The sequence below is a fragment of the Gallinula chloropus genome (assembly GCF_964237585.1).
Source record: "Gallinula chloropus genome assembly, chromosome: 15".
Lineage (NCBI taxonomy): Eukaryota > Metazoa > Chordata > Aves > Gruiformes > Rallidae > Gallinula > Gallinula chloropus.
In genome coordinates, this window is record NC_140100.1 from 3,605,286 (window position 1) to 3,620,779 (window position 15,494).

The 15,494-nt window shown below is 53.7% G+C and overlaps 1 protein-coding gene across 1 annotated transcript in view; it reads right to left on the reverse strand.

Moving 5' to 3' along the window:
* The window catches only part of TRAF7 (TNF receptor associated factor 7), a 32,899-nt gene extending 20,982 nt beyond the window's left edge, over nucleotides 1-11,917 (reverse strand). Inside the window, exon 1 of the mRNA XM_084270836.1 lies at nucleotides 11,860-11,917. The gene's annotated coding sequence lies outside the window, so the exon portion shown is untranslated. The remainder of the gene's footprint in view (nucleotides 1-11,859) is intronic.
* Between the last annotated feature and the right edge of the window lie 3,577 nt (nucleotides 11,918-15,494).

A 15,494-nucleotide genomic window follows, 5' to 3' on the forward strand; every position in this document is an offset into this window, starting at 1 on the left:
CACAAGTGTGATCTTTCAGCATGCTGGGAAGCTGAGTGCATGGAGAGCACTCAGTGGGAGTTTTACTGTTTAATTCAAAAGCCCTGGGCTGTACTGCTGAACACAAAAGCCAGCGCTAGATCTCTGCAGAAAGCATAAATCCCACGTTTGATTTAGCTGTCTTTGCACTAAAGGAGTTCTTCCCAGCACCAGCTATGAGGTCAAGGAAACCATGAAAGAAACCTTACTTCAAGTAACACGTCTGTGATTCTGGATCTCACTCCCAGTTTCTTCTCAGAAACAACCAGCAAAGTCTGGATCATCACCCAGAAGGAGAAACCCTCTCCTGCTGTGAAGTCAGCAGAGGGGGTCACTTTTCCTCTGTTGTTTACACAGTTTTTCACTATGTTCAAGTTTACATAGTCAAGTATTACACAATAATGATCTGCACAAACACATGGAGTTTTAAGCTCTGTTGAAACCTGCTGCTGGTTTCAGGGCACAACATTTCACTGCTGTCCCAGTAAATCTCACATGATGCTCTCAAAGTGTCTCCTCCAGAGCCAGGGTACCCATAGGAAGGAGCTGCACCTCCTCTCTGCCATCACACGGAGATGCTTCTGGCTTGAGCAGAAGTTGCTATCAAAAAAGACAAGGGTTCTGCAGGACACTGAGCTTCCTCCACAGCTGCCCCTTCATCCTTGCAGTTGTCCCAGCCTGCCCAAGGAGACAGGGACCCTGCGCTCAGGAAGGATCCTGATTAAGAGGTCCCTTTCTGTCCAAGGTATAGTTAAGTCCTGGTATTCTCACTGCCAGCAACAGAGTCCAAGTCCTAAACAGACAGACCAGACAGACATCTGCAGTGAGGACAGACAGGCCAAAATGGTTTACTAAAACACAACCAAAATCCTTTTCTGCAGGACAAGAGCCAACCAGCAGTGCAGGGTACCTCAAAGAAACACCCGCAGATGCCTGCAATCGGCCCATGCAGAGCTCCTGGTCCCCAGGCTTTCACACACTCCCTCTGCTCACATTTCCAGTTTTGGGGGAGATAAAGTGTCTTGGGTGTTTCTAGCAAGTGGTTTTCTCTTATCTGTGGGTGGGAAGTCCTACATCTCCAAGCTCTTTCTAAAGGAGACCACTGCGATTTCTCTGCTTTACAGAAAGGGAAACTGAGGCTCAGAGAGACACGATCACACAACGTAGCTGTGAGCTGGGACTTGCCCAGGGCCTCCTTAATCACAGCAGGAGGCTGCCTGCTCACAGGGCTGGTCGCATCCTGCACTCACAGGTTAAACACTGCAGAGGCGATGCTCGGGATGTCCTCAGCCAAGGCTCTGCGAGGAGCCAACAACTCAGCCACGCCTGACACAGCACTTCGTGCTGCTCTCTGCAGCTCTTTATGGGACAACTGTCAGGCAGACAGATGCCAGCAGCAGCACAGCCCAGGGGATCGCCACTCAGGTCTCAACTCTCAATAAAAGTTATAATCTAAACCAAAAAAATCCCCAAAACCTCCAACCAAAAATCTCAAAACCAAACCCGAGCCCATCCGATAAACAGGGGTCTGGGTAATGTTTTCCACACATTGGAAAGCACTGTCCTGGCTGTTTGCAAATGCCAGATCCCTCAGGAGATGCTAAGCAGAGTTGCTGGAGTTGTCTCAAGAACAGCAGGAATGAAGTAGTGTTGTGCTGCTGCACGATGGAGACCTGCCGAGTTTAAAGCTGTGTGTTCCAGCAACCAAGAAGTTTGGCACTGGCCCTCAGGATCCTTTTATTCCTTTCTGTGGTTCCATAGAGGACAGACAGCAGAAGGCACAGGGAAGCTGGGTGGTAGGGAAGAGGGGAGCCAAACCTTTTAGGTAACACTGGCCATGGCCCCAAGAGAACTGAAGCCCACTCAGCTCCCCCTCACTCCCTCACAACCTTGGGCAAGCGACCAGAGCTCTCTGCTTCCTCCCTGCACAAGTCTCTTCAGTTTACCTCTTCTGCAGAGTGTAGCTGGACTACAAAGCCTGAAGATGAAAGGATCTGTGAACGTTTGTGCAGCATCGAGCACAAAAAGGTCTCCACCTCCAGAAGATGCAGCGCTCATAAATAATGTGAAGCAAGTACTTCGATGAGTGATGACACAAACTGCAACATTTCCTGTGATGTCATGCCTCAAGGTTGCATTATCTCATGGCTGATAATATGCATGTATCCCTAAACTTCCCCTTTCATGTAGGTTCCCTATGTCTAACGGTGCAGCTGAACTCACCAATCTCTCCTCCGGAGAAGGGATTCAGCACCCTCCTCCTCCCACATTTGGGTGGAAATGGAGGGAGTCACTTTTCAGGGCTCTGAATTCACGATTCCTTCTTCAGAGAACCTCAGCAGCAACTACCCAAAGACCCTCTGTCATGCACTGCTCAGAAGACAAGAGAAGGGATATGATCCCACCTAACCAGTCACAACACCATTAAGGGAACGTCATATAATGTTCCTACCAGGTTTTTAAGGCAAACAGTTGCTCTCAGATGGAAAGAGAGGAAGCCCATCCTTATGGGTGGGTTTGCTGTGGACTCAGGCAAAAGCTTTACCCCTTTCTCATTTTCAGGGTATGTACTGCCTTCAAATACAACAGCTGGGGTCTCAAAAAGGCAATGGGAAAACACTCACTATGGAGCACAGAGAGACGGGAAAAAAGAATGAGGACAGCTAACAGTTTGAGTAATTTGGTAATATCAATAAACATAGAATCAGACATGCAACACACAGTGACATACAGGCTCTTGAGCTACTGCAATCAGTGAGCTATGGCCTGTCAGCCAAGGATGAGTACGAGCCACTGAAACGTCTGTGCAGGCCAAGTGTCCACCATGGTGCAGCTCGCAGGGTGACCCAGCAGGCCACTGCTGGCAGGCATGAAGGAGGAACATCTCCAGTTTCACCCTGCCCCAAAGCCCCACTGAAATGGATGCAAAATCCCTTCCAACTTCAACAGATCCTGGATAAATCCAAAGCGTGAAAGGGGCCACGGGCTGGGGTACAGGGATTTTCCACTCACTGTTCATGAGCACGTCCCGCGCTCTGCAGCTTGGCTGAGCAGCCTACCTGCAAGCAGCAGCAGGGAGCCTGCTTCATGTCTGCTCTGAGCAGAAACCAGAGGAATGTAAGCAATGGTAGAAATGTCAAGTGGAGTATCAGCCAGGCTGCAGAACACCAGCTGCCACATGGATATCTGATTTCAGCCCAAATCTCTGCAACCACCATATACAGGAAGCATTTTAACAGAGCAGACATCCCTCCAGAGCTGCTGGAGTCTGACAGCTCCTTCACATCTCAAGCTCTCTTCCAAGAGGTACTGAGAAAGGCCTCTTCCAACAGCTATCAAAGAAGTTAAGAGGAGGCAGAAAAGAGCTGGTGTTGTCAACATTAATACCAGCTTCCTACAGCACTCACAAAATTCTCCTCCAGATCTCTGAAGCTCAGCTTGGCATCCGAACCCTGCCAGCTACACTGTCCTGTGCTCCCAGGCCTGGGAGATGAGCAACCCTCCTGGGTGGCTGGTGTCCCTCCCTGGGGCACCCTGCACCATCCACGAGCAGCTCCTGGCCCTGCTCTGACTGCAGGCAGAGCTGCTCAGCCTGAGGCATCCAACCACAGCCACATCCTGAGGAGATACAGACTACAACACAGTGAAATATCAAACATTTTGCATTACAAAACACATGCACTCTGTGACCTAGAATGAAACCTAACATTTACTGGAAATTGCAGAATCCTTTGGGCTGCTAAGTTCTTCTCAGAGGACCAAACACAAAGGGACTCCAGAAATCCCTTGAGCATCTTCAGCAGCTTCACACAGAAGTGGGTCAGAAGCCCTCATTTGCTCAATTTTCCAGCACAGGACTTTACAGGGTCAGGTCATGATTTACAGCAAAACGGTTTGCAGAGGCATCCTGACATCTGCAGTGAGAGGACAGGCTTCATTTGCTCTTAAAAGGCAAGAACTTGTGTGTCCTGGAGCACAGGGCTCTGCCCTCTACACCAGAGAGGTATCCCTGGACCCACACGTTGGAGACTGTCTTGGGAACCCAGGCTGTGATCCAGACTCTCCTTGCCCAGAGTTAATTTTTATTTTTATTTTTTTTAACATGCAACTTTAGTGGTTTTGACAGTTAAAGAAAAAAAAGGGGGGGACACTGGAAAAAGGAAGATGTGGGGACCTGCTATTTGCTCAATCACTGGGCTGACAGTAACCAGATGTGAGGGAAGGGACGGGCTGAGTTTCAGATTTGCACACCACAAGGATCAAGCAGGACTTTAGAGACTCAGCAAGAAGAAAAGCCTTAAAATTCCTACCTTAGTACTCCAGACAAGGAAAAACCCAAGCACCAGTAGTTACAGAGACAGCTGGGGAACGCACTGCTCTTTCACTCTGCTGCAAAGGCCAAAGAGATCAGCAGTGGAAGGGTTTACTGCTGCCTGTTGCACGCTGCTGTCGTCCCTGCTGCTGGGGAATCACCTCTGGGATCGGTGGCAAGCTAATCCTCTGGCCAACAATGAACACTCAGCTGAGTTTGCACAGAAGAGGGGTATGGCAGGACCCACACAGGTACCTGAAGAGTCCCCCCCTTGCCTCCCTAAAGCGCACACATACACCCCTGGCTGTTCCCAACACTCAAAGCTCCTTAGAACCAACCTCAAATGAAGGCCAAGGCTTTGCATGGGGAGAAGGGACGGCAGGGTGCCCCATCCTTCACAAACACCACCTACCCTGCCCAGTCCTGATTCAGATCCAGCTCCTAAGGTGGGAGCCCCTCTATCACAGGCACAGTGGCACTGCTGGGGTTTGTGCTCTGGCTGCTCCCCGAGGCGAGACGCAGGCACGGCGCTGGATCCCACGGCTGAATGGTGGCACCACCATGGAGCGGCTGGAAGACGCAACACCCCGTGCTGCAGAGCATCCCTCTGCCAAGAAACCTGCAAGCATCTCTGCCTTACGCAATGGACAGCCCCTAAAGCTCAGTGACATGTCCTGCATCTGCTTTGTTCTTCCCTTTCCCCCCTCCTCAGCCCACTGAAGCTGTCTCTAAGGTTATTCCCTCCTGTGGAAACTGTTGGGCTGGCGAATTCACACGCAGCAGGAGCGTTTGCTGGAAGGAGAGGCCAAGCGTGCAGCTGGCCTGGTGAGAAAGGCAGGCATGGGGTTACCCTGCTCCAGCTGGGAACTGGCTGTGGGTGACGTGAAGTCACTTTGACTGCCTGGGTATTTACAGCACAAGGCACAAGCTTCTGTTCCTCTTACAGCACTGCTGCCAGAATGGGAAGGGTTACACATCACCGAGATTACTGGCACATCACTGGGGAAATACTGTTACAAAAGCTAAAAGGCACAGTGCTGCTCCAGCAGCCCAGCTCAGGGGGGCAAGAGAAAGGTGAGGAGAAGGGGTGCTGAGAGCAGGAGGGCAGGTTTGCAGACTACACCCCTTCCTCGCCTGTATGGCAAGCTCTCCCACATCCAGGACTCTTCAAGGGGACTTAACAGCCAGTAAATCCAGCTGTGTTTAGGCAGGGTCTGTCCACCTTGTCCTTCTGCGGTACCAGGGTGCTGCCCACACTTTCTACCTGTGAAGGGATTCTCAGCCACCCACAGCAACCTGCAAGGGAACGTCTCAGACCAAAGCACAAGCAAGACAAGATTCACCAGCTCAGGTGCCAACTCTTCTACAGAGACAGCCATGGGACAGTCACTCTAGCTTTCTTGGTCAGCGTTTCTGGTGGAAGCAGAGTTCATTTCATAAGTGCTTGTGAACTGCAATAACAGGATTTAAAGAACACGGTGACAAGGGCTATCAGCATCTAGTTGGACTTGTAAAACACGAGCCATAAGAATGCAGGTGAGCTACAGCAGATCACTGAGATATCCCTCAGGGCAGTCACAGGAAGCAGAGGGAGCAGTCATTGCTCCTCAGGTTAGAGAAGACCATGCAAGAGGTCCCCTGAGAGCCACTGCTGAATAAGCTTTTCCAAGGTCCTAGGTGAAGACATTGAGTAAGAGTGAACAGTGAAATTGCCAAGTTTGCAGATGACACTAAGATCTTTTGAGTAGTCAAATACCATGTTGATTGTTCAGTTTCATTTCAGGAAACCTGAAAGAATCCACCTCCTGAACCATTTTTCTTACCTGTGAGGTTGCAGAACAGGTTCTGGTAGTGCCTGATCCCTGCACCTGAGATCAGTTTGTCTTGACTCAGTACCTGCATGGTCACTGCAGAAACAGGCGTGCTCAGAGCTCTTCCACACAAGGACCTTAATCAAAAGGTGCTTTAAAAGTTGGCCCTGACATTACAGTGCTGCCTGCTGTTCCTTTCACAGCTTGTGATCTTTCCCACATCCTCACTCAAAAAACAGACCCAGTCAGGGACCCTGAGGACTGGTTTAAGAAAAAAGAAAGAAAAGAAAAAACCCAAAACCAACCAATTTCCCAACCCAACTTCTCCTACCCTCCAAGACAAAAATCTCAGTCCTGCTGCTGTTTCTTGAAAAGGAAGAGCCAACTCCTCTGTGCAAGGCAGGTGATGACATAAGATATCACACTACAAAAGCTAAGAATAGGCACCTACGCAAATCACTGGTGCTAACTGGTCCTCCTCAGCCCTGCCTGACAGAGAGCAAGCAGCTGCCAAGATCCCATGGGGGTCCTGCAAACAAGCTGAGGCTCTGCTGCTGGTTTCCCTGCTGCAAACTGGCCTGCAGGAACCTGGCAGATAGACGAGCTTGCAATTCATTTAAGAAGAACCCAAACCTCTTAAGACATGCCAGGTCAACAGCAAAGCCTGGTTCTGGAGAGGTTCAGCCTCTGTCCTAGCAGGACAGCATATCAAGAAGCAAGGCCTCTGTTTGGTAGGCTTCAATCTTGATCAGTTCAGGAGCAGCAGAAGCTCACACAGAAAACCCCTGTACCAACAGATCCAGAAACCCCTTGTGCACTTCTCACCTCTGCAGTGCCAGCAGGAGCACTCCAGCAAGGCTGTGACCGATGAAAACCAGAAACCAATCCATCCTCAGCCACCCTAGTCCCACCCTGGGCTGGTAATTTACCACAGTTCAGAAGCCCTCAGCTGGCCTGGGAAGAAGCTAAACACCAATAAATGCACTAAGGTTTAAGCAGATGACACACTCCACATCTTCCAAGCAAGCCAGAGGAGCTCACCTCCTTCATTCCCCTTTCCTAGAGCCACCCCACAAGACCTAAGGCGATTCAAGTTTCTTCTCTACTCTGCTGCTCACACCTCACTTGCTGTGTGCTCACCAAGGGCTTTTCACACTGCTTTGCCTTACCAACAGCTGCAAGTCTCTGGAAAGGTTTAACCACTCCTATCACATTATGGGCCCCTTCCAGATTAAAGTCATAGGAAACCCAGACCCACAATCATCACTCAGAACACACAAAGTATCACTCCACTCCCTGCTGGCCCCCCAAGACCCTCCAACACTTTGAAACTTCATGACACACTCTTGCTCGCCCTCTGGGTGCAACAGGGCTACTTTAAAGATCCTTCTGAAAGGCATCAGCTCTTTTAGGAAAGATAATAAATAAACTTACCAGTCTATTTTTTATTTCAGTCACCTGCTTTCCTTGGACTTTGCAACTGAGAACAAGCAGGAGAGCACAACAGAGACAGCTACACTCACTGCTAGGAAGTGTTAACTACTGAGAAAGGGAGAAAACACTAGTGCTTTACAGGTAGGGTGTCAGCTGGGCAAAACACGATCAAACTGGCGATGTCCTGCCCCTTAACAAGCAAGCACCAAGTCCTCTATTCCTGAAGAAATCAGTGGGTGTGAACACTTCCACCGTGGCAAGTCTGCTGGTGGCTTTCAAACAGAACTACAAGCACCCAACACTGAGCTAGGGAAGCTGTGCTGAAGTGACTCCCCTGACGTACCATTAGCAGCTGTACTGCAGCCGACAAGCTGACAAGCATGTGTGGGGGGGGTTTAGTGTGTGATGCCACCTCTTCTCACAAACTTGGCTCCTTTGCTCACACATCACCTAAAGAAAATCCAGGATTTCCCATTTCTGAAACCACCAGCAGCAACCTTGGAAAACACGTGCCGGGCTGCTGCACAGGGCAGCGTTACACACCCTGGCAAAGGTCACTCTGAAGGATCACAAATTCAGCATAACACTGGGCCAGCTCCCTAGAGAAGCAACAGGTACCCACCTCTAAACTGGTGTTGGATTTCAGGTACCTCCCACTTCTTCACTAAGATCCGGACACAGGCATTGAAAACGGTTCCTCTCTGGCTTCTCCCTGCCTCCCCTACAGCACAGCAGCCTCTGGGGAGCCCTGCTTGACACAGCCCTGACAACCAGCACCCAGGACAAACGCTTCACCTCGGAGGAAACTCACCACCAGCCCTCCAACCCGCGGAGCCCGGCAAGACGCCACCATGACCGAGTTCTTCAGCAGGCTGCTCCTTGGTCAAACTGTCTCTTCTGCTATCTGTGTGCGTGTGTGTGTGTATGGCTCTGAGGTGATGCAAACAGAAAGGCATGCAGAGCAGTGGGCGATATGTAAATTCAGCTGGAAAATCCCACAGCTCAGCCAATCTCCACGCTGCCTTGACCTGGCAGCTCTGAGACTGAAGAGGTTTAGTCTAGCACAATAAAAAAAAACACACAACTGCCCTCTTTGCACACACAGATTTAATCCTCTGATCTTCAGAGGCAGGACAGTCCATCGCTCACCTTAAAGGGAGTTTGAGTTTCTCACACTCTTTAGATAGTTCCTGAGCTATTCATAATACTGAACACCAAGCTGCACAACAAGCAGAGTCTTGTTCTTGCAGAGGCAATCATGGAAAACCCAGTTAGCTCAGAAACACAACAAAAAGGCAGAGCTGGTGAGCAGGGTTAGCCTGAAAGACAGGCACTGATAGTGGGGGGGTTCTACTGCTGGGACACCCACCCCACATGGGAGAACAACATGCTCCCACAAGCAGGCACTGCACAGAGAGCTCTCACCCTGCTCTGGCACCCAATACACCTCCTGCAGTTTTGACACACTATTAAAAGCAGCCAGGTAACTGATGAAGCTCTGAACTCAGGCTGTACTAAAGGCAGAGGAGGAGCAGTCTGTGAAAGGGTAAGTTGGGGTGCCACTGCCCTGGATTCCTGGGGGAACTGCTGAGCTTGAATGAAGGGCGACAGGTACCCCTGTGAGCAACCACCCACCTCCACCCCTGCCCCAGGCAGCCACTATGTCCCCCAACCCATGGGCAAAGGGACATGCCAACGTGTGCCTCACCATGCCCATGGCAAAGCAGGGCAGCCAGGGAAGGGAAGGGGCAGAAAAACCTGGGGGGGGGAAGACTCCTGACAGACCCAAGCTGTCCACGTAACCCCAGCTGTAAGTTAGTGAAAGCAGGATGGATTTTCTCTGAAATGCCTTTCTCCTGGCACAGCTGCACCTGGCTGAGGCGAGGCAAGAGGCAGGTACAATCCTGCTGAGACAAGCCAGGAGGCCGACGTGATCCTGCTTCAGGAAGCCCCACAGTCACGGCTGGGATGGTCCCATGGAACAGGCAAAACGCCCTGCTGAACACCAACTGAGCCTCCAAAATGCTCAGCACTCCCCAGGACCAACCCCAGCCGGCGTACAGCCACTTCTGCAGCAGCTCATGGCACAGCAGAGCAGGCACCAGCACCCAAAACTTCCCAGGGCCCACAGGCCTCTCTGCAGCTCCAGCAGCAGGGCTGTGTTTGTGGAGTCTCAGGAAGGGAACAGCTGGCTGCAGAAAAGTTGAAATCAGGGGTGAGATGCTTCCCTGTGGTGCTTCACAAGTGGCTTAAGGTCATCTGAGGCTGTGCTGTCACAGGAACGGACAGCTGTGGCCCCAGCCCCAGCTCTCACACTGCAGAGTGGTGTCTCCATGTGATTGATCCCTTGGGCCAGGGAACCAAACTACCTGAAAACTATGGATTTTATTTTTTATCCCCCCCCCCCACACACACAGGGGCTCAAGCAGCCTCATGAAAATTCATGTCTGGGTGTTACCAGTGAAGGTACCTGCATTTCCTGAGTAACCCTTCTGGCCACTCCAGTTCTGCTGAGGTTCCTCACTGCCCCTTGGTAAAATTTAACCTCCCTCATGGTGACAGGTTCCTTTCTGCTGGGCAGTTCCACCTGCTGCGTGCTGCAGCAAACCACACTGCAACGCTGGAGCTTTCCAGCTGCATTCACCCTGTGTCTTACTGGAGATAGCAGTGCCCAGGGTGGTGGACCCAGGACTCAGAGGGGGACCCAGCAGACTGCAGACAGTCCCCAGGTCCTACACTTTTCTACATGACTCAGAAAATCCTAAAACTCTTGTGATCTCTCACTCCCCAGCTGTGCAATGTGGACAGCACTGTCTGTTCCTCTGCCTCCTGGCAGTAGTGACAGCCAGCTCTTTGGACTCATGGTGAGGAGACATGTGTACCGTGCCTGACACAATGCAGTCTCAAATTTTGGTGGTGCAGTGGATTATCTTCATCACAATGCACTTTCTGTGAACCACCTCCTGTCCTCACACTGCTCCCAGGAAGCCGTGTAAAGGCTGTCATGGAAGCAGCTGCCCTTCTCACACCACTTTTCCCCCAGCAAGGGCTCTCTGGAACCATCCTGCACTCACACAGACCCTTTCTCTGCAAACCCAACAAATGTCATTGTGGCTGTAAGCAAGAGTCACTGACAGGGAAATGCTTGAAGCCAAAATGCAACACCTCTCTGAGGAGCCGTGCTAACTGCTTAGGACAGAGTGTGAAGAATACATCACTGGGGTGAAAATCCATAGGGAGGCAAAATGAAAGTGCTGGGACTGAGAAACAAAGTGCTTGGCAACGCTGTCAGAGTTGAAAAAAATAACTGCTAGGCCAGAGCTCTTCCCAACACACTTACATGCTGGAGGGTACAGCAGCCTGGGCTTGGCTTGCTGTGTACATACACAACCCAGCTAACCTTTGTCCCAGCTTTCTTCTCACGCTCATCAGCCTGCAGCACAGCACAGCCCACCTGTCTTTGATACCAACGCAGCTCCAAAGCAAGCTGAACCAAGAGAGCGTCCCTGGCTTCTGGATTTCGGGCAAGGAAACAGGACCATCACCAATCAAAGAGGAGAACAGCGTTTGACAGCAAGCCTGCCAGAGGAACAGCAGCTGAGAGCCGGCAGCAGCAGGAGGCAGAACTGAAGCCAGCAGATGATGGAGCAGTTTCGCTGCCGGCTTCGAGATGAGCGGCTGTCTTGGGGCAGCTACAGAGATCGAACCACCCAACACCCCCAGTCAGAGCCCCACCACCAAATATCCCAGACCCCGAAAGCAAAGCACGAGGAAACAGCGCTACAGGGAGGGAGAGGGAGGGAGAGCCACCAGCAACACGTGCCCCGAGCCAGACGAGTTAACGGAGCAGGAAAAGCCAGCGCGGGGGGCGCCCCGCAGTGAGGTACGCGGGGTACCCAGAGGAAGGCAGCCGGGCCGGGGCACGCCAGGCGCGGGCGGGATTCACCCCCAGCGGAGGTGACACCCCAACGACCAGGCGGGCAGCCGCAGAGTTTGAAGCCCAAGGAATAAGCCGCCCCGGGGAAGGGAACGGGGCGGCACGGGACGAGGCAGCGCTGCCAGGCGGGCGGCGGCCCCCGGCGCTGCCCCGAGCAGTCCCGCGGCTCCCTCGGGAGAGGCCGCGGCACAGGCCCTCTGCGGGCAGCCCCGCGGCCCCCCGGCCCTCACAGAGCCCAGCGCCCGGCCCGGCCCTTTCCCCCCCGCCCCGGATCTCCCTTAGCCCCGGGTCCAGGCGCCCACCCTCCCCCGGGGACTTTCCTCAGCCCAACCCGGCCCTTCTCGTACCTGGCAGCGGCGGCGGCCGGAGCGCCGGTGCCCGGCCCCGGCACATCGCGACCCCGGGCCTGCTCCCTGCTCGTCTAGCGGCTCAGCTGCCGCCCGGGCCGGAAGCCCTGTGCCCCGAGCTCCTCGGGACTTGTAGTCCGGCGCGCCGCCTTGCGCCCGCTCCTCGCTGCGTCTCCGTGACGTCAGGACTACAGCTCCCAGCATCCCCCGCGGCCCCAGCGCTGATTGGCGCTTTCTCAGTCACTCTATACTACAACCACTGTTACTACTGGCCTGGCTCAGCCTCCTCCAGCGGCCAATCGCACGGCAGCAGGCCACCGCCTCGGGCCACGCTGCGCCGCGCGGCGCCATTGGCGAAAGAAACAGCAGCGGCCAATGAGCGCTGGGGGAGGCGGGAGAGAAAGCACGCCAGGCGTTCGCGATTGGCCGCGTCTGTAGGGAGTCTGACCAATAGCGACGTGGAGGGGGTTATAAAGTCTGGAGCGGGGGCCGCGCTCCTCCCTTTCGAGCAGGAGGTGAGGAGGGGTGGAGGGGCTGGGGCAGCGACTGGGAGCGGCGGGGTGGGGGGGAGGCGGGCGGCGGGGCCGGTGATGATCTTACAACCACCTTTCTGACACCTCGTCTGAGGGCGGCGGGCGGCCGCGGCCCCTTTGCTGAGGTTGCACGGCTGAGGCCCGGGGGAGCCGCGGCGGGGCCGGGCGGGGCAGCGCGGGCCGCTCTCGCTTACCCTTCTGCCGTCTCTCCTCAGGGGCCGCGGGCACTGGATCGATCCGGCCGAGAAACGGGATCGCGGCGGTGAGACGGGGCCCGGGAGCGGCCTTGCCGGGGGCCTCCCGCTGAGCGGCTGCGGGAGCCGCAGCGGGGGGAGGCGGGAGGGGCTGGGCGGTAATAAAAGCTCTGGAAGGACTCGCGTTGCTCTGGTCTCTTTGTCAAGCCCGCGCGGGAGGCAGAGCCCCGGGCCCATTCGCCGTCCTCCGGGCCCCAGCAGCTCCGCTCCGCTGTGGGTATCCGGTAGTTCTGCGCCGCGGGGTTCTGGGGGAGGGGGGGATGGCTGCAGGGGCGACTGGTGCAAGGAGCAGCCAGAAGCTCTCTGCAGGCCCCACAGGGCACACACCAGCCGGCTCAAGGCTGGAGCCATCCTTGACCAAGGCCGAGCCCATCTGCCATGGTCACAGCACCTCTGGGAACCACATTTAAGAAGTAAAATAACACAAGCGGCTGCTTTTTGCTCCCAGAGAAGGGAGTGAGATCTACAAAACTGCTTACATCAAGGCCGGGGAAGGAGGAGGGGGGTGTCCCGGGTGCTGGAGAGAAAGATGCTCCTACAGCCCGTGGAGAAGCCCATGGTGGAGCGGGTGTTCCCCTACTCCCCATGGAGTAAGGCTTTCCCAGCAGCTTTTCCCCTGCAGAGAGAGAGACCCCCACCAGAGCAGGTTTGCTGAGGGGATGGGGGGAAAGTTGTGACTCCATGGAGGACCAGGCTGGGTCTGAGAGACTCAGACATTCTGTGCTTTATGACTGCCCACCATAGCAGTGACCCACGCTGGGACAGCTGGGGAAGGCCCAAAGGCCTGTGGGAAAGGACTCATGATGGAGAAGTTTGTGAAGGAGTCTCCTGTGAGTGGGACCCCACAGTGCAGCAGGGGAAGGGTGTGAGGAATGCCCTGCCTCAGTTACAAAGGAAAACAGCTTGTGAGGATCTGACCAAAACCCCCATTCCCTGCCCCCTGCCCTCCCTGTGCCACTATAGGGGGAAGAAGGGAGCGAAATCATGAATAAAGTTCACAAAGAAGGGAAGGGTGGGGGAAAGTGCATTGAGATCTGGTTGCACTTCTCATCTGACTCTGGTTTTACTGGGTGAGTAGTGTAATAAATTAGATTATGCTGTGTTGAGTATGTTTTGCCCATGGTATTGCAGAATGATCTCTCCCTGCCCTTAACTCCTGACCCTCTCAATATGTGTTTTCTCCCCTGCTCAACTGAAAAAAAGCGACTGGTGGGTGTCTGGCCTCCAGCCAGGGCTAAACCACCTCAGTATTCCCTTTAACAGGAGCCAGAGCCTTTCAGAACGTGTGCTGAAGGATGGAGGTGGGTTGGAGCATGAGCTGAACGGCTGGAGAGCTGTAAGTAGCGCAGGCTCTTTACTTTGTGTTGGAAAATCAAACACCGTTGTAGCCACAAAGGTTGTTAAAAAAATTTATTAAGAGGAATGAAACAAAAGCTGTAAAGGAGAGCAGCAGGGATGAGGAGTTGTGCGTGGCGCTGAGCCCTGGGGATGCGCGGAGCCGTTAGTTCCTCATCGCTTGGTGGCAGTGAGGGCCCGCGGTAAGATGCCGAGTAACAGTCTGAGGAGGAGCTTTTGAGGGGGAAGGTCAGTGTAGGGGCTCTGGGAAACCAGTCGGATAGAGGGAGCTTGTGACTGGAGAGATGCGGCTTGGATCTGGCTGAGAGTTCAGGTTTAATACCACAAAGGCAGCTGCGATGCCTGTGCTGTTGGCTCCCACCAGGAATGCTGACTCCGAAGGGCAGCATTTACATACCCCCTATATTTAAATTACTTTTTGAATTGGTTTTGGTCCCACGCTGAAGAAGTGAGTTATGATTTGTACTGCAAGGCACTCCAGCCCTGCAAGGAAGAGGGAAAGCAGCGACCTGACCGGAGCATTAAGAACCCTGCTGCTTATTTTGGGCTTCTGGGAGCCTCCCTTTAGCTTCTCAGGACAGGGGCGGCTGCTGCTGCACTGCTGAGGCCAAGCTGGGATGCCAAAACACTGGGAGTTGGCAAGCTTGGGACTAGGGAAGAACAATCCCACTGCCCTTTTCCCTGCAGCAAGCGTGTGCCACGCAGCCCGGGATGAGGATGGAGGCGGCTGTGAGAGAAGCAGCTTCACATAGGGGGGAGAGAGAGAGAGAGACACAGCACAAGTAGCAGGCAGAGGAGCACAGCGAAGCTCACTGAAGCAGCGTGGAACAGCGAGGTTTACGGATTCTTGTGCACTTCTTGACAGTGCCTGAGCAACTCCCAGAGCCTTCCCTGGGCTCCGCTGCTCCTTGCAAACCAGAGAGCGCTTGTAGCTGGCGCTGCCGCCTTTCAGAGCGGGTCAAGGTGAAGGGGGTTCCAGTTTGCAGAGAAAGTCTTGGTGGAGGAGTGGGTGGCTGCTGCTCCAGCAGGAGCAGCTGTGCCTGTGGATCTGTGGGGAGCCCTGCTGCTGAGGTGGGACATGGGGTGGGGGGGGACGGACCCTGACTGCCATTACCCCCACAGCCCTGGCTTGCTGCTGCCAGCCCAGCTCGCCTGCCTGCTCCTGCAGCGCTGGCAGCAGGGGTCTGTTCCTGCCTGTGCCCTGTAAATAATTCCTGCAGGAATTAGTTTTTCAATAAATAATTTAAATAAACTTTAAATCCAACAGCCAAAAGACTAGTTTCTCCCTAACAGAGCTATTTAGGGGAAAAAAAAAAAGCTGTGTTTGCAGTATGTTTATTTTAAAATCCTTTTGCCATACATACCCACTTTAAGCAGTGGCTGCTCATTTTATGGAGACTAACCCTGCGGGGTCCCTGCCTGCCTGAATCACACACAGTAGCTGTAGAAGGTCTCTGTGCCTGTCAGGAACGTTGTCCTGGAGCTACACCCC